This window comes from Balaenoptera borealis (genome assembly GCF_965194805.1).
Source record: "Balaenoptera borealis genome assembly, chromosome: 3".
NCBI lineage: Eukaryota > Metazoa > Chordata > Mammalia > Artiodactyla > Balaenopteridae > Balaenoptera > Balaenoptera borealis.
In genome coordinates this window covers 130,624,074-130,651,857 of record NC_138866.1, presented here as the reverse complement: position 1 = coordinate 130,651,857, position 27,784 = coordinate 130,624,074, and the positions used below count along the sequence as shown (strand labels likewise).

Here is a 27,784-nt window from a genome sequence, read left to right as displayed (position 1 = left end):
CTGAAGGAATATGAATATTAGCTGATGATATCCACATAAAATTCCAAGAATTAGAAATTTAATCATTTCATGTTAAAAATGTTTAATGACATATCCAAATTTAACCCATCATCAAATATCTAGGAATTTCTCCCTGAGTGACAAGAAAAAGAAAAAAACATATTCTACTCTTTGAATTGATAGGTTAGCAAGCAAATTAAAACATGATATAAGATAATCTCACGAATGCAATCAACTTTTCTATTTTCCCATATTTCTTTTACGTAAGAGATAAATGACAAGCAAAAACTAATAATTTCTTTCTAATTGGCTATCTAATAGACCTAAACAGGCTGATCTTCACAAAAGACTGCAACATCTAAGGAAACTGTGCGAAAGCCCTAGTTTAAGCACAACCATTTCATGTGCTGGTTCTCCACTGTTTGTTTACTATGGGTGTAAAGATGCTGCCTGCCCAGCACTCAGAGTTGGCATTCCACAATGGTTATTTATAATTTCTGTACAATTCATTTCCTCTAGCATATGCCAGCATCTTAGTTTTCTAATATCATAGTCCTTTTATGGGGGTTACTACTAGCTGACCAAACTGAATCCTCTCCATATTTTTGCCTAATGTGGTCTCTTATGCTGGATCTCAGTTCACATAAGTGATTTTGTCACTCATTTTGTTCAGATTCCAACGAGATCCATTTTTGAAGTCATCATCAATCCAGGCACATTTGTGAAAGAGACCTTGATCCTGAGATATGTGGCAGACACTGAGCTCTCAGGACTCCATCTCCCTGTGACACAGTAGCCCACACTATTATACAAAACTGAGGTCTTGGTCCATGTCGATATGCTGGCATAGAGTAAAATTATGGAAAAATGAGAAGTATATGTGTCCACCTGTTAACCACGCACAACACAAGATGTTCACTATGCACAAGTATACAAAAATACTATTTCTCTAGTAGGATCTTCTGATGTTATTCAAAATGGAGGAAGTATTAAAATCCTGAGGAAAAAGTACACAGAAACCTCAGATGACCCAGACTATTAAAAGCCTCACATTGTTCGGATTAACAGGCTCCAAAACACCATCTGTAATCTTGCTCACTAAAAACACATACTAGAAAAACCCAGGAAAATACATTTATTAAAAATTGCAATGTTACCTCTGGAGTGCATTGTTGTGATTATTTCTGTAGAAGGGAGCTGGTATGAGTGACAAAATCAGCAGTTCCTTGAAGAAGTGGGAGGAATTCCATCCAACTTCAATATCACCTCTAATCTACTGAATATATTGGGAAATTAGGGAATTTGACAAACCAAACCATCATAATTGAAAGTTTACTAACTAATAACAGATTATAAGGAATAAACCATAAATATTCCCTTGACTATCTGTATAAGAAGAAAAATAATGCTCACTACTTGGATCAGGGTAACACTGAAAGTCATAAGACCTTGATCTCAAAGTTTCCCCAAAGCCTTCCCTCAGCATCAGGCATTAATACTAGGATCTCCCCTTCAACACTGTGAAACCCACTAACACAATATGAATACTGGGCAATGAAAACTACGTAAAATATAAATAACTGGAAATATAATATTTTTAATTAAAAATGTTTAATACAGCATCTATTTGGATCCATAACATTAACGCCTAGAAAATTCCTCTTTGGGTGACAGGGAAAAAAACTCTTCCAATACTTGTGACTTGGTCAGCAAGGAAATTAAAACATTCTGGAAGACATTTTGACAAATAGAAACTGCTCTTCAATTTCTATATTTTTCTTTTACTTTAAGAGATAAATAAACACTCATATATTCTGCCTTGAATACCTAATTGACTTCACTCTGAAGACTTAGGCACCTAAGAAAAATGTGTGAATGGCTCATGGGTAGACATAACCATTTACCACCAGCCTCTCTATTCCTGTGCTGGTTCTCCAGGATCTGGTTACTATGAATGCATGGATACTGCCAGCCAAGCATTCAAAGAGTTGCCATGTCATCCTTAAGTCAGATATTTATAGACCTCTGTGAAATTCAATTCCCTTAATGTATGCAATCAGGATAGCATTCAATTACTATGGACCCTATAGGTTCCACTAGCTGACCAAACTGAGCTCTACCCCAACATTTTTGCCTAGCATGGTCTCTTGTGCTGGACCTCAGTTCACATCAGTGATTTTGTCACTCATTTTGTTAAGATTCCAACAAGATCCATTTTTGAAGTCATCATCTATCCAGGCACATTTGTGAAAGAGACCTTGATCCTTAGATATGTGGCAGACACTGAGCTCTCAGGACTCCGTCTCCCTGGGATGGAGTATTTTCAGGAAAAAATACTTACTGATATTAGAATTCCTGCTGGCCCTTGAGGATGGAAGGCAGAATTATTCCTAATACTTTCCTTCATGGCACATATCAAGGAGTAGGAAGAAACTCATCCATATGAAACCTAGTTTTTGGTCCATATCTACCTGTGGGAAAGTATAAATGTGAAAAGGTGAAAGGTATACATGTCTATTTGTCAAAATTGCATAAGACAAGAAGATGTGCTATGTATCTTTATGTAAAATATCCTAATTTATTACTCCTCTGGGATGTTTCTGGTTAAAGTAGAGAAAAGCATAAAATCTTAAAAATAAAGGAGACTGAAGCCTCAGATGCCTCAACAGATTATTAATGCTAGTAAAGTTGTTTGTATTAACTGACTATTCATCAACTCAATACAATTTTTGATTACTTAAAAAATAATAAAAATAATCCAGAAAAGTAAATTTACTAAAATTGGATGTTACCCTAGGAGTGTATTGTTTTGTTACTTCCCAGTTAAGAGAGCTGGCACAAGTGACAAAATCAGTACTTCAATGGTGTGGTGATGATATTCATGGAATCCTAATGTCATGGCCAATAAAAAAGTGCACAGGAAATTAGGGAAACTGCAAAACAAAGTTTTCCTAATGGAATATTCAGCTATAAGAAGTTATAAGAATTCATAATAGATATTCCTTGGATCATGAGATGACAAGAACAATTATGCTCACAACTTTGATCACAGTAGAATAGATATAATTTTTTCTAAGATATTTGTCTCAAAGTTTCCCCAAAACACTCACTGCAAAATCATTTACTGTAACTAGGATGTCTCTTTAAACACATTAGAAACCCATTGAGAATATATGAAAGGGGCCAATGATATCCATGTAAAAATCTAAGAATTTGAAGTATAATCATTTCACATCTAAAAACGTTTAGTAGTTGAAGCCAGCGTTCAAAATATATGAAATTACTTGCTCAGTTTGTAGGAAAAATGAAAAACAAAGAAACAACTGTTCTAATTCTGGTGTCTGGGATGGCAAGCAAATTAAAATATGTTGTGAAGATTCCACACATCTACTCTTCAATTTACATATAATTGTTCCACTTAACAGAAAAGGAAAAGTAGAAGTTCATAATACAATATCTTTGAATTTTGACAATCTAAGCACATTAAAGATATCAATAATCACTCAGAAGATTTTGGTAGCTCAGATAAATGTGTGAATGGTTCAAGTGTAGTTACAAAGGTTTCTCATGGAACTCATTATTCAAGTGGTGATTACCCAGAGTTTATTTACTACAAGTTTGTACATGCTGGCAGCCAAGTACCCAAAGAGTTATCATATCATCCCCAAATTGGTTATTTATCGACCTTTGTACAATTCAGTTCCTCTAGCGTATGCCAGCATCTTAGTTTTTCAATACCGTAGTCCTTTCTGGGGGACACCTGCTGAGCAAATTGAATATCCCTCCACACTTTTGCCTAGCATGGTCCGTGGACTGGATCTCAGCTCACATAAGCGATTTTGTCACTCATTTTGTTCAGATTCCACTGAGGTCCATTTTTGAAGTCACCATTTATCCAGGCACACTTATAAAAGGGAACTTTAGAATGAAACATGTGGCAGACAATGAGCTCTCAGGAATCCATCTCCCTGGGACACACTGGCCCACACTATTCAACCGTGGAGGTCAGCATCACTGGTGACCCCAGAGTCCCATTGTCACTGGAGGGTTACACTCCCTGAGAGGAATGTCAGTATCTTCAGGACAAAGTGCTTACCAGCATGAAAATTCCCACTGGCCCTTAAGGATGAGAGGCAAAATTGTTACTGAAATACTCCTTCATGTCAGATCTCAAGAAGAGGGAATAAACTCATTCATATGAAACCCAACTCTTGGTCCATCTTGAATTGTAGTAATAGAATGTAAAGATGTAATATGTAAAGATGAGAAGCGATAATGTCCATTTATCAACCAAGCAAAAGATGGAATGGTTCGCTGTGCACCTGCATTTAACTGTATTCATTTATTTCTTTACTTAGTTATTTAAAAATAATATTCCAAACAAATAAAGAGCAAAAGTTATGGAAATAAAGGAGACAGAAAACATGAATAACTCACCATATTATTAATGCCTCACAGTATTTGAATTAACAGTCCTTAAAAAACCATGTGAATTCCTGACTTCTTAAAAACAATAACAAAAATAATCCTGCAAAAAACTTATTGAAAATTGGGTTATCTCTGGAATACATTGTTCTTGCCATTCCCAGGTGAGAAAGCTGTTACAAAAACAGCAGTTCCTTGGTGTAGTGGTGAGAATTCCAAGCAATAAAATGTACCTTCCATTCAACATCACTTCCAACCTACAAAGCACAAGCAAAAATTAGGGAGGTTGAGAAAGAAAATCTTCTTAATATAATGTTAAATCATAAAAGCTTACATAACATTCACCATAGATAGTCACCGGACAACTGATATCACCAGAAGAGTTACACTCACTATTTGGAACATGGTAGTATACAGATTAATTTTTTTAATAAGACATTAGTTTCAGAGTTCCCCAGAGCACATGCCTCAGAACCATGCATTACAACCAGGACCTCTCTTATACACATTTGAAACACACTGAGGGCAGAAGTCATGAAATCCATATAAAAATGCAAGAATTTTAAACATGATTTCACATCTAAAAATGTTTATTACAGCATATAATTGAAGCCAGCAATCAAATGTATATGAAACTTCTTCTTCACATGATCAGAGGAAAAAGAGAGACACAACTAAACAACAGTTGAAAACTTAAGACTGGGTTGGCGAGCAGATTAAATATACTGTGAAGACATTCCAAAATATAGTACCTATGCTTCAATTTCCATGTAATTGTTTCACTTAATGTAGAAATGAAGAATAAAAACCCATGAAACCTGTGATCTCTTTGAGTTTTGACCATCTAATTACCCTAAAGAGACCGTTACTCAGAAGATTCCAGCAGCTCAGACAAACATGTGTAAGCATAACCATGCCCACATTTTCCACTCTCATGTGCTGGCTCTCTAGAGTCTGTTTACTAAGTACATAAATAATGCTGCCAGGTGAGCACTCAGAGAGTTTCACTATTATCCCAACACTGTAGAAGTACAGACCTCTGCCTAATTCAGTTTATCGAACGCATGCACGTTCGTAAGCTTTCAAATACAACAGTCCCTGTTGGTACCTCACAACTGAACAAACTCAACACTCCCTCCACATATTTTGCACAGGGTGGGTATCTGTGCTGGACCTCAGTTTCCCAGAACTGATTAGGTCACTCATTTTGTTCAGATTTTCTGAGATCAATAATTACAGTCATCATCAATCCAGGGACATTATTAAAAGGGGTACTTTGAGGCTCAGTTAAGCAACAGACCAAGCATTCAGGAGTTCATCACCCATGGACACACTGACCTATCATATTCAGTCATGGAGACCATATATCACATATACTTCCCAAGGCTCCAAGGCTGACTAGCATAGTCAAAGACTTACTGTTATTGAAATATTATATTACCCCTATGAGAAATGTCAGTATTTCCAGGACAAAATTCTTACCAGTTTGAGAATGGACCTTAAGGATGGAAAGGCAGACTTATTCTGAATCCTGTCCTTTATGTCACCTCTCTTTCATATGAAACACAGTACTTGATCCATGCTGCATGTAGGAATAAAATAAAATGTGGAAAGATGAGAAGTAAATGTGTCCATTGGTCTGCCAGGCACAAGATGGTAAGGTTCACAAATGTACCCTGACATTAAATAAAATAATATATTTCTCTCCTGAAATATTTCTGATGTTATTCCAACAATATTAATTGTGTTAATCTCTACCCTCCATCAGAGCAAATACTGTCCAGTATTTTCTGCCACCAGATAATCAGGTGTTTATAGACAACTAAGAAATTTATTTCCTATAATTTATGCAACCAGGTTAACTTTCAAATACCATAGTCACTATTAGTAGTACTTCTTGATCAATTGAACTCCCTCCATTTTTTGCCTAGTATAGTCCTTTGTGCTGGACCTCACCTCTCAGAAGTAATTTTGTCAGTCATTTCATTCAGACCCCACTGAGATCCATTTCTGAAGTCATCATCAATACAGGTACATTTGTAGAAGAACATTAAACGTGAGATATGTGGCAGAGACTGAGCACTCAGGATTCCAACACCCTCAGACACAATGACCCACAGTTTTAAATCACAGAGACCAATCATCACAGTCAATGACCTAGTCTCACAGTTGACTAGCTTGGCCAGAGTTTTATTATCATTGGAATGTTAAAATGTTCTAATGTCAGTATTCTCAGGACAAAATGCTTACCAGTGTGAGAATTCCCACTGGACTGTGAGGTTTGGATGGCAGATATAGTCATGATATTCTCCATCATTTCACTTCTCAAGGTGAAAAAAATTAGTTCTTTCATAAAAAAACAAGTGCTGATTCTAAGTTGAACTACAAAATTAGAGCAAAAGTGAGCAAAGATTTGTAACACATTCACTGATCAGTTGGCCTAGGAATCCCTACACTGCAGGTATTCTCATTTACTTAGCCTCAAAGATGTCTAGAAGAGAGAAACTCTTTCTGCACCTAAAAAGGCTAAAAGCTGGGTGACAAAGGTCAGGTCATCCCATGTTGTTGAGCAACCTTAATTAAGAGGAACTCTTCATTTCTGTATGCTGGAGTCTCCCTTACCCCAGTGAGAGCCTTAGGTAACCCAGTCTAGAAAAAACTTTCCAACACCTTATACAGGACTAGTAGGAGATATGTGAAGGTCCAGCAAAACCAAAGAAACAAAGGGATCAAAACAGCAGCAAATCGGCTCTGACAATCGGACTGCAATTGAAACCACACCCTAGAAAAATATGATAAGACATTGAAATAAACCAACACAGGGATCATGGAACTAAAATAAAAATTTAAGTAGAAATCAGGTATCCCAATTTAATATGAAAAACTGCCCAATAGAGATGCAAATAGACATTATCATATTAAGTGAAGTAAGTCAGAAAGAGAAAGACAAATACAGTATGATATCACTTATACATAGAATCTAAATTATGGCACAAAAGAACCTATCTACAAAACAGAAACAGACTCATAGACATAGAGAACAGACTTGTGGTTGCCAAGGGGGATGGGAGGAGAAAGAAGGATGTACTGTGAGTTTGGGGTTCGTAGATGCAAATAATTACATTTAGAATGGATAAACAACAAGGTCCTAATATATAGCACGGGGAACTATATACAATATGCTGTGATAAACCATAATGGAAAAGAATATAAAAAAAGAATGTGTATGTGTGTATAACAGAGTCACTTTGCTATACAGCAGAGATAGTTACAACATTGTTTATCAACTATACTTCAATTAAAAAAAAAAACTGCCCAATAGGAATGAAAAAATCACACTATACAAGAAAAATAATCATGAACAGAATGTGACCAGAAAAATCAATGAAGGAAACAAAAGCTTAAAAGTGCAATTATAGAAAAAATATTAAAATATTGATGAAAAAATTTTACAGTGTAAATAAAAAATACCTTAAAACAAATAAAAAAGAAAATAATCTCCAGTAAATAATATGAATTGTAAATAAATAAATAACTGAAATACAAATTAACCTATATAATAAATATGAAAATCTCACCAGATAGGTTCACTATTAGAGCTGACAAAACAGGAAAAATATTAAGAGAAATTAGTGTAGATCAATATATTAAAATCATTTTAAAACCAGAAAATAAAATCTAAGAAACAAATCCTAATAAGGATCTGTGTGATTAAAAAGAAAAGATGCCTAGATATTAAATAACTCATTAAAAAAGAATACTAATCAACTAAAGGTTAAAAATACAGCGGTCGTAGGACAAACATATAAAAGCGTGAATTCAGAATTTTTAAAAATCTACAGTTAAAACACTGTAATCTAAAAGATAGCTGGAAATAAAATGTAAAACTAAAAAGTTCAATTATATAACAACATTTCAGGAAAATATGAGAGCAAAAAATGAAAGAAGGTGTACCTGACACAGCACTGAGAAATATTTAGCTGTAGTTTATTAATTTAAAAAATATCTAGGGACTTCCCAGGCGGTTCAGTGGTAAAGACATTGCCTTCCAATGCAGGGGGTGGGGGTTCAATCCCTGGTTAGGGACATAGGATCCCACATGCCTCATGGCCAAGAAAAATAGAAAAAAAAAAAAAAACAGAAGCAATATTGTAACAAATTCAATAAAGACTTTAAAAACGGTCCATATAAAAAAAAGAGGAAAAACAGAAGACTATGACAATGACATTAAAAGGACAAATAAATAACAAAATAAGGTCAAAAAGACACTATCCCCTATGAACACACAGGGTCTATTAAAATTCTTGCTGGAAACCATTTGAAAATGTAAAACGTAGGCTCTGAAAAAAACAAACAAAACAACACTGTCTGAAGAAAATGGCAACTGTATCATAATATAACACATATAATAAAAGGTCAAGGAAAAAAACTGGCCAATGACAAAAGATGAATATTTACTATAAAAAATAATCATGATTAACAAAGCTAGAATAAATTAGTTTGCTGGGACACATTACAAGAAGAATGGAAAAACTGCAAGGATATAAGATACAAAGTCAACAAACCACCTGGACCTGGCTCACTTAACTAGGTAAGGGGGACTAACGAGCACAGTTCCATATGAAATTAAAGCCAAGCCAAAGTCTCTTCATTTGGACAACATGGACAGCTAATGGCATAGGAGCCATTCCGATGCCCAAAGTTGCGGGACAAAACCCTTGCAGCAACTGGGTAACTTGCCGTGGTGCTTTGCACTTTTGCACTCTGGGCCTGTCAGTGCCATGACCTCGGAGAAACCGTGAGACCCAGGTCCTTCAGAACTAACGTATCTCCCACAGCCGCACAAAGAGAGAACCGAGACAACAACGTGGATTCTTGAAACGGCATGACTTCTCTGGCCTGAGACCAGAAACGCCAGAGAACACAGGCTTGCCGCACCAGCGGGTGGCAGGACGAAATGACCCCCATACCACACATCGTCTCCTGCCCTTAAACCTACTGTAGCCTTTCCTTGGCAGCCGACTCCCTTGTTTCCGCATGGAGGCGCCCAATAACATCTGGGAAGATTTATAAACCTCAGGGAACGCTATGTGGGCTTGGTATAGAAAAGACGTTGGGCTGTCCTGAGGAACACCCTCACATCTTCAACACAGGGGGACCATGGCAAAAAGGGGACAAAATACCACCCGGCCTCTGAATCGGCCCCCATGCAAAGACACTATACTATGCCATGAAGGCAAACATTTGATGGCACAGGGACCCGTCATGAAGCAAATCAACAAAGGAGAGGCAAAGGGTGGGATGATCCACAAAATTGCACCCATATTTCTTCCTTACACGTGCCTCCAATGCGCCTGAGAGCATCACAAAGTAATGGCCTATGGCCACCATCGATCAACACACCCACCAGTAAACCTGTGGGATTAGCCAACTATCTCATGTGTATTTCCCATTCGCCTTGCTTTCTCTCTGGGCCAGGATCCAAACATCTCACAGCAAGGTGCCAGAGCAACCCCTCGCCACAGAAGGTTGATTTCACAGGGAATTGCCTAAGACATTTTTGAGTCCCTCCGCAAACAAGAAACAAGAGGGACACAACCCAAGGAGGAGCCATCAGCTTGGCCCAACTCCCAGGGACATTGGCCCACTTGATTTCCCCCGATCATGAGGAGAAACCTAAACTGCATCCGGTCGCACAAACAGAACATGACAAAGAAGCGTGGCCTAGGCCAGGACTCATGCTCTGACCCTGAGCATACAGACTTCTGTTTCTTTGAGGGCACAAGGCAATGACCAGGGGTTGGGGGAGGCCTGTAGAACTCAATTGCAGGCAACAGGCCCACCAATGGCTCACGCTTCCTCTCCCACCCGCATGCTGAACCGTGGTAGGGGACAGCAGTCGTGGCTAGACAAAGGCGCCCAGAGACGGCACGCTATCCCTAGCCTTCCCACTTGGATGGGCACCTCAGGCTCCTTTCCCAGTGGCTCTTCTCCCCACAAGAAGACCACCACCCTCAACTTGAACAATGAGGCTGTGGACACCCATGGCAGCAAATGCAACGTGAACCTCTCCCTACTTTCCTTTTGGGAGCCACGTGCTGGACCTCAGTTCCAGTGAGGAGATGGTAGGGATTTCTCACTCATTTTGTTCAGATTTCCAAGGAATGCATCTGTGGGAGTCATCATCGATCCAGGTACATGCTCAAACGCTGAACATGCAAAGTTGCCGATTCCACCACAGGACGGCCAGTGAGCTCAATCATGTCAGCATTCCGGAGTGGCCAGAGCAGAGCCATGGGGCAGGTAGTGCAGTCAAGTCTCAGGGCATCAAAGCTGGTGTTCCCCAGGAAAAGACCAGAGGTGAGGGTGTAGCCCCGGTGCACAAGTTCCCGTGGCCAAACATCTAGGCTTCAGCAAAGAAGTGCTGCTTACTGCCACAAGGGTTAAACCAGGATCCTTACGGACTGCACGCCAACACCCCTCCGAGACACCTACGCCATGCCTTGCTTTGCCACATCGTCCTCACTTCGCTGGGTATCATGGACTATACGGAGGGCCCCAGGCTGTTGCTGGCATTCGTTCCCTGGCATCCCACCTGACTCGGGGTGAGAGAACACACGTACGCTTGATGATGGTGCATGGCACACCGAGGGAAAGGGCAATACCACCCAGGGATGTGCATTCTATCTCGCCTAAACGTTTCATTTGCTGCCTATCTTGTCTCTGTATCAGCAGCCAAATGTGAATACATCGGGATGCCGATGCCTTCAGAGCATGCAGCCATCAGGACAAAGAGCACCACTGTCCATCAACTCCCTGCTCTGGGGCCCTGCAATTCCTCTCCTGAGCTCTCTCCTCTCCGACACAGGAAAAGGATGTCATCCTGAACACCAGAGACACCCTCAGGGGAACTGGGCTCCCTCAGCCTAAGAGCCACTGCCCTCTAGGGAAACACACCTGCTCTAGGAACATACACTTCCGCACAACTGACTCGCCAGCAAGTGGAAACAGGGTCCCTGTGATCTTCCACAGTGGAACGGCCATGACCGAAAGTGATGACCTCCATCAAAAGGGGTTCCTCGGGCCCCAGGACAAAGGGCACTGAGGCACCGCTGGACTGAACAAGGGCAACTAGCAGCAGGCATGCTTCCTGGTCTCTGGCCAAGCGAGAGGACCTTCACTTGGACCACATGGAGAGCTAATGGCATCAGAGCCATTCTGATGTCCAAAGGTGCAGCGAAAGACCTTTGCAGGAACTGGGTAACTTGCCATGGTGCCTTGTACTTTCACAATTTGGGCCCATCAGTGCCATGTCCTTGGAGATGCCATGAGACCCAGGTCCTCCAGAAGCAACGTGTCATGCAGAGTCATACAAGAAGAGAACTCAGCCAACAGCCTGGACCCTTGAACAGCCATGACTTCTCTGACCTGAGGCCAGGCATGCCGGAGACCACAGGTTCACCGCACCAGTGGGTGACAGGATAAAATGATCCCCATACTCCACATCCTCTCCTGCCCTTAAACCTGTAGCCTTTCCTTGGCAGACGACTCCCTTGTTTCTGCATGGTTGTGCTCAATGACCTCCAGGAAGAGCTCCAATCCTCAGGGAATGCTATGTGGGCCGGGTATAGCAACGATGCTGGGATGTCCTGAGGAACACCTTCACATCTTCAACACAGGGGGAACGTGGCCAGACGGGACAAAACACCCCAAGGCCTCCAAATTGGCCCCCATGAGAAGACACAATACTGTGTCGGGAAGGCAACCATTTGCTGGCACAGGGACCCGCCATGAAGCAAATCAACAAAGGAGAGGAAAAGGGCAGGATGGTCCATGAACATGCACCCTTAATCCTTTTCTACACGTGACTCCAAATGTGCCGGAAGGCATCCCAAAGGAGTTCTGGGAACCCTATGGCCACCGTCGATCCATCTACCACCAGTAAAACTTGAGGGCTTAGCCAGCCTTCGCACGTGTATTTGCCACTCACCTTGCTTTTCTTTCTCTGCCAGGATCAAAATCTCTCACCGCAAGGTGCCAGAGCCACCTCTCACCAGAGAAGCTAGATTTTCCCGGTAATTACCTAAAGCATTTTCCAGCCCCTCTGCACGTAACACACAAGAGGGACACAACTCGAGGAGTAGCCATCAGCTTGACCCAAGTCCGGGACAGTGGCCCAGTTTTTAAAAAATTTATTTATTTAATTTATTTTTTTTGGCTGCGTTGGGTCTTCATTCTGTGTGAGGGCTTTCTATAGTTGTGGTGAGCAGGGGCTACTCTTCATTGTGGTAAGCAGACTTCTCATTGCAGTGGCTTCTCTTGTTGTGGAGCATGGGCTCTAGGCACACAGCTTCAGTAGTTGTAGCATGTGGTCTCCGTAGTTGTGGCTCACGGTCTCTAGAGCGTAGGCTCAGTAGTTATGATGCACGACTTAGTTGCTCTGCAGCATGTGGGATCTTCCCGGACAAGGGCTTGAAGCAGTGTACCCTGCATTGGCAAGCAGATTCTTAACCCCTGTGCCACCAGGGAAGCCCAACAGGGGCCCGTTTGATTTCCCCGATCAGCAGGAGAAACCGAAACTGCATCCTGTCTCCCAAGGAGCCTGGCGTAGGCCAGGACTCCTGCCCTGACCCTGAGGGCAGAGACTTCTGCTTCCTTGAGGACACAAGGCAATGACCAGAGGGCGGGAGAGGCTTGTAGAACTCAGTGGCAGGCCATAGTACCGCCAATGGCTCATGCTTCCTCTCCCACCAGAAGGCTGAACCACAGCAGAGAACAGCAGTCCTGGCTAGACTCAGGTGCCCAGAGATGGCACACTGTCCCTAGCCATCCCACGTGGATGGGAATCCCAGGCTCCTTCCCAATGGCTCTTTCCCCACAAGAAGCCTGCCACCCTCAAACTGAACGAAGTTGCTGCAGACGCCCACGGTAGCAAATGTAACATGAACCTCTCCTTATTTTTCCTTTGGGAACCATGTACTGGACTTCAGTTTCAATGAGGAGATGATGGAGATTGCCCACTCATTTTGTTCAGATTTCAAAGGAATGAATTTATGGGAGTCATCATCGATTGAAGCACCTGCTCAAAGTCTGGACGTGCAAAGTTGCAGCCTCCACCACCGGCAGCCAGCGACCTCAATCATGTCTGCAGTCAGGAGCGGACAGAACCGAGCCATGGGGCAGGAAGTGCAGTCACGTCACAGGGCATTGGAGCTCGGGTGCCACGGGAAAAGCCCAGGAGGTGAGAGTGTAGTCCAGGTGCACAAGTCCCCATGGCGAAACATCTAGGTTTCGGCAAAGAAGTTCTGCTTACTGCCACAAGGTTTCCACCAGAAAGCTCAAGGACTTCACGCCAACACCCCTCTGAGACTCCTTCTCCTTGCCTCACCTCGCCTTGTGTCATTGTCCTCACTTCACTGGATATCATGGACTATACAGAGGGCCCCATGCTGCTGCTGCCATTCGTTAACTGGCACTCCACCTGGCTCGGGGTGAGAGAACACACGCACGGTTGAGGATGGTGCACGGGTGCACAGAGGGACAGAGCGATACCACCCAGCAATATGCACTCTATCTTGCCTCAGCATTTCATTTGCTGCCCAGCTTGTCTGTGTGTTCGCAGCCAAACGTGAATGCATCATGGGGCAGATGCCTTCAGAGCACGTGGCCATCAGCAAAAAGAGTGCCGCTGTCCATCAACCCCCTGGTACGGGCCTTGCAATTCCCCTCCTGAGCGACCTCCTCACCGACACAGCATAAGGATGTCATCCTGAACCCCTGAGACACCCTTAGGGGAACTGGGACCCCTCAGCCTTACAGCCACTGCCCACCAGGGGAACACACCAGGTCTTGGCAAATACGCTTCCTCACAATGGACTCCCCATCAGGGGGAAACGTGGTCGCTGCAATCTTCCACAAGGGAAGGGCCCTTGGCCGAATTCGATGACCTCCATTAAAAGTGGCTCGAAGGGACCCGTGACAAAGGGTACCTGAGGAACCCCTGGACTGACCAAGGGAGACTCACCAGCAGGCATGCTTCCTGGCCTCCAGCCAAGCCAGAGGCCCTTCCCTTGTACCACATGCAAAGCTAATGGTGCCAGAGCAATTCCAAAGCCCAAAGTTGAGGGTCAAACCCTTGCAGCAACTGGGTAACTGACTGCAGCACCATGCGCTTTCAGACTCTAGGCCTATCAGTGACATGACCTTGGAAAAAGCGTGAGACCCAGGACCTCCGGAACCAATGTGTCATCCACAGTCGCACAAAGAGAGAACCCAGCCAAGAGCCAGGACCCTTGAACTGGCATGGCCTCTCTGGCCTGAGGCCAGGTACGCCGGAGACCATAGGCTTGCCGCACCAGCGAGTGGCAGGACAAACTAACACCTGCACCACATATCCTCTCCTGCCCTTAAACCTGTAGCCTTTCCTTTGCAGCCAACTCCCTTGTTTCCGCATGGTTGTGCCCAATGACCTCCGGGAAGAGCTCCAAACCTCAGAGAATGCTATGTGGGCCGGGTATAGAAATGATGCTGGGCTCTCCTGAGGAACACCTTCATATCTTCAACACATGGGGGAACATGGAAAGACACTGACAAAACACCCCACGGCCTCCAAATCGGCCCCCATGAGAAGACACAATACTGTGCCACGAAGGCAACCATTCGCTGGAACAGTGACCCGCCATGAAGCAAATCAATAAAGGAGAGGAAAAGGGGGGGATCATCCATGAACATGCACCCGTAATCCTTTCCTACACGTCTGCAAATATGCCTGAAGGCATCCCAAGGAGTTCCGGGAACCTAAAGGCCACCATCAATCTATCTACCCACGAGTAAACCTGTGGGTTTAGTCAACACTCTCAGGTGTATTTCCCACTCGCCTTGCCTTTCCCTCTTCACCAGGATCCAAACGGGTCACAGCAAGGTGCCAGACCACCCCTCACCAAAGAAGCTTGATTTCCCAGGGAATTGCCTAAGGCATTTTTCAGCACCTCCACACACAACACACAAGCAGGACACAACCCGAGGAGGAGCCAAGAGCTTGGCCAAACTCCGGGGAACAGTGGCCCGTTTGATGTCTCCCCATCATCAGAAGAAACCTAAACTGCACCCCGTCTCCCAAGCAGAACATGACACAGAAACCAGGCTTAGGACAGGACTCCTGCTCTGACCCTGATCACAGAGACTTCTCTTTCCTTGAGGGCACAAGGCAATGACCAGGGGGCAGTGGAGGCCTATAGAACTCAATGGCAGGCCAGAGGTCTACCAATGGCTCACACTTCCACGCCCACCTGCATGCTGAACTGCAGAAGGGGACAGGAGACCTGGCTAGACTCAGGGACCCAGAGACATCAAGCTGTCCCCAGCATTCCCACGTGGATGGGCATCCCTTGCTCCTTTCCAAATGGCTCTTTCCCCACGAGGAGGTTGCCACCCCCAACGTGAACAACGTGGTTCGGATGCCCAAGGTCGCAAATGCAACGTGAACCTCTCTGTACTTTTCTTTTGGGAGCCACGTGCTGGACCTCAGTTCCGATGAGGAGACAGTAGAGATTTCTCACTCATTTTGTTCAGATTTCCAGGGAATGCATTTATGGGAGTCATCATTTATCCAAGCACCTGCTCAAAGGCTGGATGTGCAAAGTCGCAGCCTCCACCGCGGGAGGGCTAGAGAGCTCAATCATGTCAGCAGTCAGGAGCGGCCAGAGCCGAGCCATGGGGCAGGAAGTGCAGCCAAGTCTCGGGGCATTGGAGCTCGGGTGCCCCTGGAAGAGTCCAGAAGGTGAGGGTGTAGTCTCGGTCACAAGTCCCTGTCGCCAAACATCTAGGTTTCTGCAAAGAAGTTCTGCTTACTGCCACAAGGTTTCCACAAGGAACCTCAAGGACTTCACGCCAACAGCCCTCTGAGACTCCTTCACCTTGCATCACCTTGATGCACTGTCCTCACTTCGCCGGGTATCACGGACTATACGGAGGGCGCCACGTTGCTGCTGGCATTTGTTCCCTGGCGCTGCACCTGGCTCGGGGTGAAAGAACACATGCACTTTTGAGGATGGTGCTCGGGTGCACAGAGAGAAAGGGTGATACCACCCAGTGATGTGCATTCTCTCTCGCCTCAACATTAAATTTGCTGCCCATCTTGTCTGTGTGTCCACAGCCAAACGTGAATACATCGTGGCGCAGACGCCTTCAGAATGCACAGCCATTAGCACAATGAGTGCTGCCGTCCATTAACCCCCTGGTACGGCCCTGCAATTCCCCTCATGAGTGACCTCCACACCGACACAGCAAAAGGATGTCATCCTGAACCCCTCAGAAACCTTCAGGGGAAATGGGCTCCCTTAGCCTAAGAGCCACTGCCCTCCAAGAGAACAAACCCGCTCTTGGCATATAGGTATTCACTTAATGGACTCGCCCTCAATGGGAAATGTGGTCCCCGAGATCTTCCACAAAAGAACGGTCTTGGACCTAATGTGATGACCTCCATTAAAGGCAGCTCATAGTGACCCATGACAAAGGGCACCTGAGGAACCCCTGGACTGACGAATGGGGACTCAACAGCAGGCATAGTTCTGGCCCTCCTGACAGGCCAGAAGAGCTTCCCTTGAACCACATGCAAAGCTAATGGCATAGGAGCCATTCAGAGGCCCAAATTGCCAGGGCAGACCCTTGCAGCAACTGAGTAAGCTGCTGTGGTGCCTTGCACTTTCACACTCTGGACCCGTCAGTGACATGACCTCAGAGAAGCTGTGAGACCCAGATCCTCCAGAACCAACAGGTCACACACAGGTGTGCAACGAGAGAATCCAGCCAACAGCCTGGACCCTTGAAACGGCATGACTTGTGTGGCCTGAGGCCAGCCAGCCAGAGACCACAGGCTCACAGCACAAGCGGGTGGCTGGACAAAATGACCCCCGCACCACACATCCTTTCCTGCCCATAAAACTGCAGCCTTTCCTTGGCAGCCGACTACCTTGTCTCCACATGGTTGCACCCAAAGACCTCCGGGAAGAGCTAAATACCTCAGGGAACGCTATGTGGCCTGGGTATAGAAATGATGCTGGTCTGTCCTCAGGAACACCTTCACATCTTCGACAAGGGGGAACGTGGTCAGAGAGGACAAAACACCCCACGGCCTCCAAATCGGCCTCCATGAGAAGATACCATACTATGCCAAGAAGGAAAGCATTTGCTGGCACAGGGACAAGCCATGTGGCAAATCGACAAAAGAGAGGAAAAAGGCGGGACAGTCCACAAATGTGCTCCCGTATTCCTTCCTTACATGTACCTCCAAACGCTCCTGAGGGAATCCCAACTGTGTTCTGGGAACCCTATGGCCACCGTCGATCTATCCACCCACCAGTAAACTGTGGGCTTAGCCAGCCATCTCACGTGTCTTTTCCACTCTCCTTGCCTTTCTCTCTCCACCGGGATCCAAACGTGTCACAGCAAGATGCCACAGCCACCCCTCATCAAAGAAGCTTGATTTCCCTGGGAATTGACTAAGGCATTTTCCAGCCCCTTCACACAGCACACACAAGCAGGACACAACCCGAGGAGGAGCCATCAGCTTGGCCAAACTCCCGGGGACAGTGGCCCGTTTGATTTCCCCCCATCACCAGGAGAAACCTAACCTGCATCTCGTCTCCCAAGCAGAACATCACAAAGAAGCCTGGCCTAGGTCAGGAATCCTCCTCTGACCCTGAGCATACAGACTCCTTTTTATTTGAGGGCACAAGACAACGACCAGCCAGTGAGGGCGGCCTGTGGAACTCAATTTCAGGGGACAGGCCTACCAATGGCTCATGTTTCCTCTCCCACCAGCATGGTGAACCACGGCAGGGGACAGCAGTGTTGGTTAGACAAAGGCGCCCGGAGATGGCACACTGTCCCTAGCCTTCCCACAGAGATGGGCATCCCAGGCTCCTTTCCCAATGGCTCTTCTCCCATGAGATGACCACAACCCTCAACTTGAACAACATGGCTGTGAACACCCATGGGAGCAAATGCAACGAGAACCTCTCCCTACTTTCCTTTTGAGAGCCACTTCCTGGACCTCAGTTCCAATGAGGAGACGGTAGGGATTTCTCACTCATTTTGTTCAGAGTTCCAAGGAATGCATTTGTGGGAGTCATCATTGATCCAAGCACATGCTCAAACGCTGGACAGGCAAAGTTGCAGCCTCCACCATGGGACAGCCAGCGAGCTCAATCATGTCAGCATTCGGTAGTGGCCAGATTCGAGCCATGGGGCAGGAAGTGCAGCCAAGTCTCAGTGCATCGAAGCTCATGTTCCCCGGGAAAAGACCAGAAGGTGAAGGTGTAGCCCCAGTGCACAAGTCCCCATGGCCAAACATCTAGATTTCAGCAAAGAAGTGCTGCTTACCGCCACAAGGGTGAAACCAGGATCCTCACAGACTGCACACCAACACCGCTCGGAGACTCCTTCGCCTCGTTAGCCTTGCCTTGATGCACCGTCCTCACTTCACCAGGTATCATGTAGTATACGGAGGGCCCCAGGCTGCTGCTGGCATTCTTTCACTGGCATTCCACCTGCCTTGGGGTGAGAGAACACATGCATGATTAAGGATGGTGCACGGGCGCACTGAGGGAAAGGGCGAAACCACCCAGGGATGTGCACTCTATCTCGCCTCAATATTTCATTGCTGCCCATCTTGGCTGCGTATCAGCAGCCAAATGAGAAGGCATTGGGATGCAGACGCCTTCAGAGCATGCAGCCATCAGGACAGAGAGCGCCACTGTCCAACAACCCCCTGGTCTTGGGCACTGCAATTCCTCTTCTCAGTGCTCTCCCCTCCAACACAGCAAAAGGATGTCATTCTGAACCCCTGAGACACCCTCAGGTGAACTGGGCTCCCTCAGCCTAAGATCCTCTGCCCTCCAGGGAAACAAACCTTCTTTAGGAACATCCGCTTCCAAACAACAGACTCGCCATCAAGTGGAAACAGTGTCCCTGCAATCTTCCACACGGGAACTGCCATGAGAGAAAGTGATGACATCCATCAAAAGCAGCTCCTCGGCCTCGGCACAAAGGCCACTCAGGCACCACTGGACTGAACATGGGGGACTCAGCAGCAGGCATGCTTCCTGGCCCACGACCAAGCCAGAGAACCTTCACTTGGACCACTCAGAAAGCTAATGGCATGGGAGTCATTCCAATGCCCAAAGGTGCAGCGCAAGACCCTTGCAGCAACTGGGTACCTTGCCATGGCACCTTGCACTTTCACAATTTGGACCCATCAGTGTCATACTCTCGGAGATACCAGGAGACCCATGTGCTCCAGAACCAACGGGTCACCCAGAGTCGCACAACGAGAGAATGCAGCCAACAGCCTGCAGGCTTGAATCGGATTGACTTCTCTGGCCTGAGGCCAGGCATACTGGAGGCCAAAGATTCACCACACCAGCAGGTGGCAGGATAAAATGACCCCCAAACACACTCTCTCCTGATCTTAAACCTGTAGTTTTTCTTGGTAGCCAACTTCATTGTTTCCACAAGGTTGCGCCCAATGACTTCCGGAAAGAAGTCCAAACCTCAGGGAACGGTGTATGGTTTGGGTATAGAAATGACGCTGGGCTCTCGTGAGGAACACCTTCACATCCTCAACATAGGGGGATGTCGCCAGACAGGGACAAACACCCCATGGCCTCTAAATCGTCCCCCAAGAGAAGACACCATACTGCATCACGAAGGCAACAATTCGCTGGTACAGGGCCCCGCCATGAAGCAAATCAACAAAGGAGAGGAAAAGGGGGGGATGGTTCATGAACATGCACCCATAATCCGTTCCTACACGTGCCTCCAACTGTGCCTGAAGGTATCCCAAAGGAATTCCAGGAACCCTATGGCCACTGTCGATCTTTCCAGTCACCCAGTAAACCTGTGGGTTTAGCCAGATATCACAAGTGTATTTCCCACATGGCTTGCCTTCCTCTCTCCACTAGGATCCAAACATCTCAGGGCAAAGTGCCAGAGCCATCCCTTATCCAAGAAATTTGATTTCCCTGGGAATTGCCTAAGGCATTTTCCAAGCCCCTCCACACACAACACACAAGTTGGACACAACCCAAGGAGGAGCCATCAACTTGGCCAAACTCCTGGGGACAGTGGCCTATTTGATTTCTCCCTATCATCAGAAGAAACCTAAACTGCATGCCGACTACCAAGCAGAACATGACAAAGAAAACCTGGCCTAGGCCAGGACTCCTGTTCCGACCCTGAGCGCAAAGACTTCTGTTTCCTTGAGGGCACACGGCAAAGACCAGGGGCCGGGGGAGGCCTATAGAACTCAAAGGCAGGTCAGAGGCTCACCAATCGCTCATGATTCCACTCCCAACAGCATGCTGAACCACAGCAGGGGACATGACACCTAGCTAGAATCAGGGGTCTAGAGATGTCAAGGTGTCCCTAGTCTTCCCACATGGATGGGCATCCCAGGCTTCTTTCCAAATGGCTCTTTCCCCACGAGAATGCTGCCCCCCTCAACTTGAACAATGTGGCTGTGGATGCCCAGGGTAGCAAATGCAATGTGAACCTCTCCCTACTTTTCCATTGGGAGCCACGTGCTGGACCTCAGTCCCGATGTGGAGACGGTAGGGATTGCTCACTCATTTTTTTCAGACTTCAAAGGAATGTAATTATGGGAGTCATCATTGATCCTAGCACCTGCTGAAAGGCTGGCCGTGCAAAGTCACAGCTGCCACCACAGGACGGCAAGCAAGCTCAATCACGTCAGCAGTCAGGAGCGTCCAGAGACAAGCCACGGGGCAGGAAGTGCACACAAGTCTCAGGGCATCAGAGCTCGGGTGCCCCAGGAAGAGCGCAGAATGTTATTGGGTAGTATCGGTGCACAAGTCCCCGTGGCCAAACATCTACGTTTCTGCAAAGAGGTTTCCCTTACTGCCACAAGGTTTCCACCAGGAAACTCTGCCAAACCACAGGCCCTTCCCTTGGACCACACGCAAAGACAATGGCATCGGAGATATTCCGATTGCAAAAGTTGCAGGGCAAACCCTTGCAGCAACTGGATAACTAGCTGTGGTGCCTTGCATTTTGGCACTCTGGGTCCGTCAGTGAAATGACCTCAGAGGTACTATGAGACCCATTGATTTCTTCAGATGTCCAAGGAATGCATTTATGGGAGACACTATCGATCCAAGCACCTGCTAATAGGCTGGGTGGGCAAAGTCGCAGCCTCCACCACGGGATGGCCAGTGAGCTGAATCTTGTCTGCAGTGAGGAACGGCCAGAGCCAAGCAACGGGGCAGGGACTGCAGCCAAGTCCCAGGGTATCATAGCTAGGGAGCTCCAGGAAGAGCCCAGAAGGTGAGGGTGTAGTCTCGTTGCACATGTCCCCGTGGTCAAACATCTAGGTTTCGGTAAATAAGTTCCACTTACCGTGACAAGGGTTCCACCAGGAAACTCAAGGACTTCATGCCAACACCCCTCCGAGACTCCCCCGCCTCACCTCACCTTGCTGCACTTTCCTCATTTCACGGGGTATCACGGACTATACACAGGGCCCATGCTGCTGCTGGCATTCGTTCCCTGGCACTTCACCACTTGGCTTGGAGTGAGAAAACACACGGATGTTTCAGAATGGTGAACGGGCGCACCAAGGAAAAGGAAGATACCACCCAGCAACGTGCGTCTATCTCGCCTCAAATTTCGTTGGCTGCCCATTTGTCTGCGTGTCCACAGCCAAACGTGAATGCATCGTGGTGCAGAAATCTTCAGAACCTGCAGCCATGAGGACAAAGAGAGCTGCTGTCAAACAACCCACTGGTCTCGGGCCCTGCAATTCCTCTCCTGAGTGCTCTCACCTCCATCACAGCAAAAGGATGTCTTCCTGAATCCCTGAGACACCTTCAGGGCAACAGGGCCACCTCAGACAAAGAGATACTGCCCTCTAGAGAAACACACCCTCACATGGCACGTACGCTTCCACACAATGGACGAGCCCTCAAGGGGAAGAGATCTTCCACAAGGGAATTGCCCTTGCCCGAATATGACAACCTCCAACAAAAGGGGCGCATAGGGACCTGTGACAAAGGGAACCAGAGGAACCCCTGGAATAACCAAGGGAGACTCAACAGCAGGCATAGTTCCTGCCCTCCTGACAATCCAGAGGACCATAAGCAAAGCTAAAGGTAGGGGAGCCATCCTAATGCACCACGTGGCTGGGCAAAACCTTGCAGCAACTGATAAACTTATCATGGAACCTTGGACTTTCACACTTCTCCCTTCAATGACAAGACATCAGAGAAACCGTGAGACCCAGGCCCTCCAGAACCAATGTGTCACCCACAGCTGAGGAACGAGGCAATGCATCCAACATCCTGGATCCTTAAAGTGGCATGACTCTTCTGGCCTGAGGCAAGGTCAGTCGGACACAACAGGTTCGCAGCACCAGATGGTATCAGGTCAAAATGACCCCGCACCACACATGCTCTCCACACCTTAAAGCTGTAGCCTTTCCTTGGGAGCCGACTCCCTTGTTTCTGCATGGTTGCGCCCAATGACCTCCAGGAAGAGCTCCAATCCTCAGGGAACGATATGTGGGCCGGGTGTAGAAACGATACTGGGCTGTCCTCAGGAACACCTTCACATCTTCAACACAGGGCGAACGTGGACAGACAGGGACAAAACACCCCACGGCCTCCAAATCGGCCCCCATGAGAAGACACCATACTGTGCTACGAAGGCAACCATTCGCTGACACATGGACCTACCATGAAGCAAATCGACCAAGGAGAGGAAAAAGGCGGGACAGTCCACAAATGTACTCCCGTATTCCCTCCCTACACGTGCCTCCAAACACTCCTGAGGGAATCTCAAATGTGTTGCGGGAGCCCCATGGCCACCGTCGATCTATACACCCAACAGTAAACCGGTGGGCTTAGCCAGCCATCACATGTGTCTCTTTCACTTGCCTTGCCTTACTCTCTCTCCACTGGGATCCCAACGTGTCATGGCAAGATGCCAGAGCCACCCTTCACCAAAGAAGCCTGCCGTGACCAAGCTTGACTAAGGCATTTTCTAACCCCTTCACACAGCAAACAGAAGAAGGACACAACCGAGGAGGAGCCATCAGATTTGCCAAATTCCTGGGAAAACTGGCTCATTTGATTTCTCCCCTCATCAGGAGAAACCTAAACTGAATCTGGTCTCCCAAGCAGAACATGACAAAGAAGCCTGCCGTAGGCCTGGAATCCTGTTCTGACCCTGAGCCTACAGACTTCTATTTCTTTGAGGCCACAAGTCAATGACCAGCAGGTGGGGGCGACCTGTAGAACTCAAGTGCAGGCGACAGCACAACCAATGGCTCATGCTTCCTCTCCTACATGCATACTGAACCGTGGCAGGGGACAGCAGTTGTGGCTAGACCAAGGAACCCAGAGATGGGACGCTGTCCCGATCCTTCCTACTTGGATTGGCATCCCAGGCTCCTTTCCCAATGGCTCTTCTCCCCATGAGATGACCACAACCCTCAACTTAGAACAAGTGGCTGTGGGCTGTGGACACCCCCAGCAGGAAATGCAACGTGAACCTCTCCCTGCTTTCCTTTTGGGAGCCACGTACTGGACCTCAGTTCCAACGAGAAGATGGTAGGGATTTCTCACTCATTTTGTACAGATATCCAAGGAATGCATTTGTGGGAGCCATCATCGATCCAAGCACATGCTCAAACGTTGGACATGCAAAGTTCCAGATTCCACCATGGGACGGCCAGCGAGCTGAATCATATCAGTGTACGGAAGGGGCCAGAGCTGAACCATGGGTCAGGAAATGCAGCCAGTTCTCAGGGCATCGAAGTTCGTGTTCCCCGAGAAAAGACCAGAAGGTGAGGGTGTAGCCCCGGTGCACAAGTTCCCGTTGCAAAACCTTTAGGTTTAGCAAAGAAGTGCCGCTAACCGCAACAAGGGTTAAAGCAGGATCCTCATGGAATGCACGCCAACACTCCTCCAAGACTCATTCGCCTGGCCTCGCCTTGCCACAACGTCCTCACTTCAATGGGTATCAGGGATTATACGGATGGCCCCAGGCTGCTGCTGGCATTCCTTCCCTGGCATTCCACCTGGCTCGGGGTGAGAGAACACACGCATGTTTGAGGAGGGTGCACGGGCGCACCAAGGGAAAGGGCGATACTACCCATCGATGTGGGGTCTATCTCTCCTCAACATTTCATTTGCTGTCCATCTTGCCTGTGTGTCCGCAGCCAAACGTGAAAGCATCGGGGCACAGACGCCTTCAGAGCCTGTGGCCATCAGGACAAAGAGCGCAGCCGACCAACAACCCCTGGTCTTGGGCCCTGCAATTACTCTCCTGAGCACTATGCCCTCCATCGCAGCCAAAGGATGTCTTCCTGATCCACTGAGACACCCTCAGTACAACTGGGTCCCCTAAGCTTAAGATCAAGTGCCCTCTAGGGGAACAAACACGCCCTTGGCACTTATGATTCCACACAGTGGACACGCCTTCAAGGGGAAGAGATCTTCCACAAGGAAAGGGCCCTTGGCCGAATATGACGATCTCCACAAAAAGCGGCTCGTAGGGAATTGTGACAAAGGGCACCTGAGGAACCCCTGGACTGATCAAGGGAGACTCACCAGCAGGCATACTTCCTGGTCTCCTGCCAAGCCAGAGGAACTTCCCTAGGACCGCAACCAAAGGTAATGGCATGAGAGCCATTCCAATGCCCAAAGTGGAGGGGCAAACCCTTGCAGCAACTGGGTAACTTATCGTAGAACCTTGCACGTTCAAACTCTTCTATTCAATGACAAGACCCTGGAGAAACAGTGAGGCCCAGGCCCTCCAGAAACAACGTGTCACCCAGTCCGTGCAATGAGAGAATGCATTCAACATCCTGGACACTTGAACCGGAATGACTTCTCTGGCTTGAAGCCATGCATGCTGGAGATCACAGGCTCGCAGCACCAGAAGATGGCAGGACGAAATGACCCCTGCAGCACACATTCACTCCAGCCCTTAAACCTGTAGCCTTTCCAAGGCAGGCGACTCCCTTTTTTCTGCATGGTTGGGCCCAGTGACCTCTGGGAAGAGCTGCAAACCTCAGGGAATGCTATGCGAACTGGGTTTAGCAATGACGCTGGGCTATCCTAAGGAACAGCTTCAAATCTTCAACATAGGGGCAATGAGGCCACAGGGACAAAAAATCCCAATGCCTCCAAATCGGTCCCAGTGAGAAGACACATACTGTGCCGTGAAGGCAACCATTCACTGGAACAAGGACCTGCCGTGAAGCAAATTGACGAAGGAGAGGAAAAGGGTGGCATGGTCCACGAATGTGCACCTGTATACCTTCCCTACACGGGCCTCCAAATGCTCTTGAAGATATCCCAAAAGAGTTCTGGAACCCTATGTCCACCGACCATCTATCCACACAACAGTAAGCCTATGGGCTTAGCCAACACTCTCACGTGTATTTCCCGCTCGCCTTGCCTTCTTCTCTCCACCAGGATCCAAACGTCTCATGGCAAGGTGCCAGAAACACCCATCACCTAAGTAGCTTGATATCCCCTGGATTTGCCTAAGACATTTTCCAACTTCTCCACACACAACACACAAGCAGGACAGAACCCAAGGAGGAGCCATCAGCGTCGCCCAAATCCCGGGGACAGTGGCCCATTTGATTTCCCCCGACCATCGGGGCAAACTTAAACTGCATACCATCTCCCAACCTGAACATTACAAAGAAGCGTGGCCTGGCCAGGACTCCTTCTCTGACCCTGAGTGCAGAGACTTCTGTTTCCTTGCGGGAACAAGGCAACGACCTGGGCTCGAGGTTAGCCTGTAGATCTCAATGGCAAGCCAGAGGAGCACCAGTGGCTCACGCTTCCTTTCGAACCTGCACACTGACTGCAGCAGGGGATAGCAGTCCTGGCAAGACTCAGGTGCCCAGAGACGTCAAGTTGTCCTTAGCCTTCCCACGTAGATGGACATCCCAGGCTACTTTCCACATGGCCCTTTCTGCATGAGAAGCCCGCCACTGTCAACGTGAACATTGTTGCTGCGAATGCCCACAGTAGCAAATGTAACATGGACCTCTCCCTAATTTTCCTTTGGGAGCCACGTGCTGGACCTCAGTTAGGATGAGAAGACGGTAAGTATTGCTCATTCATTTTGTTTAGATTTCCAAGGAATGCATTTATGGGAGTCATCACCAATCCATGTACCTGCTCAAAGGCAGGACATGCAAAGTCGCAGCCTCCATGGTGGACTGCCGGCGATCTCAATCATCTCAGCAGTAGGGAGTTGCCAGATTCGAGCCAAGGGGCAGGAGTGCACACAAGTCTCAGGGCATCAGAGCTCGGGTGCCCCAGGAAGAGTCTAGAAGGTGAGGGGTGTAGTGTCGGTGCAAAAGTCCCCATGGCCAAACATCTAGGTTTCTGCAAAGAAGTTCCATTTACTGCCACAAGGTTTCCACCAGGAATCTTGTCGAGCCAGAGGTGATGCCCTTGGATCACACAGAAAGCTATTGTCATTGGAGATATTCTGATGCGCAAACAGGAAGGGCAAAACCTTGCAGGAACTGGATAACTTGCCTGGGTGCCTTGTATTTTCGCACCCTGGGCCCGTCAGTGACATGAACTCAGAGAAACCTGAGACCCATTCATTTTGTTCAGATTTCCAAGCAGTACATTTATGGGAGTCATCATCCATCCACGCACCTGCTCAAAGGCTGCACGTTCAAAGTCGCAGGCTCCACCGCAGGGCAGCCAAAGATCTCAATCATGTCAGCAGTCAGGAGCGGCGAGAGCCGACCCACGAGGATGCAAATGGAGCTAAGGATCATGACATCGGATCTGGGGTGCCCCTGGAAGAGCCAAGAAGGTGAGGGTGTAGTCTCAGTGCACAAGTCCCCGTGGCCAAACATCTACGTTTCTGCAATGAAGTTCCGCCCACCACCACAAGGTTCCTACGAGGATCCTCAAGGACTTCACGCCAAAATCACTCTGAGACTCTTTGGCCTCGACTTGCCTCACCTTGCTGCACTGTCCTCACTTAGCCAGATATCACGGACTATACACAGGGCCCCATGCTGCTGCAGGGGTTGGTTCCCTGACACACCACCACCTGCCTCAGAGTGACAGAACACAGGGATGTTTGAGAAAAGTGAATGACCACACAAAGGGAAAGGGTGATACCGCCCAGCGATGTGGGCTATATCTCTCCTCAACATTTCATTTGCTGCCCATCATGTCTGTGTGTCCACAGCCAAACGTGAATGCATTGTGGCACAGATGCCTTCAGAGCGCACGGGCAACAGCACAAAGAGCACGGCCGTCCATCAACCCCCCGGTATGGGCCTTGAACTTTC

General features: G+C 47.3%; 1 long non-coding RNA gene across 18 annotated transcripts in view; it reads right to left on the bottom strand.

Annotated features, from left to right (window-relative positions):
* Window positions 1-26,377, bottom strand: part of LOC309625545 — a 42,295-nt gene extending 15,918 nt beyond the window's left edge. For 9 of the 18 annotated variants that reach the window (XR_014242568.1, XR_014242569.1, XR_014242570.1 and 6 more), the window contains exons 1-3: window positions 24,358-26,377; window positions 18,808-22,182; window positions 1,158-16,438 (exon numbers count right to left, since the gene is read on the bottom strand). This is a non-coding gene — a long non-coding RNA (uncharacterized lncRNA). The remainder of the gene's footprint in view (window positions 1-1,157; window positions 16,439-18,807; window positions 22,183-24,357) is intronic. The other 9 variants (XR_014242577.1, XR_014242578.1, XR_014242579.1 and 6 more) reach the window with 9 other exon arrangements.
* Window positions 26,378-27,784: the final 1,407 nt, after the last annotated feature.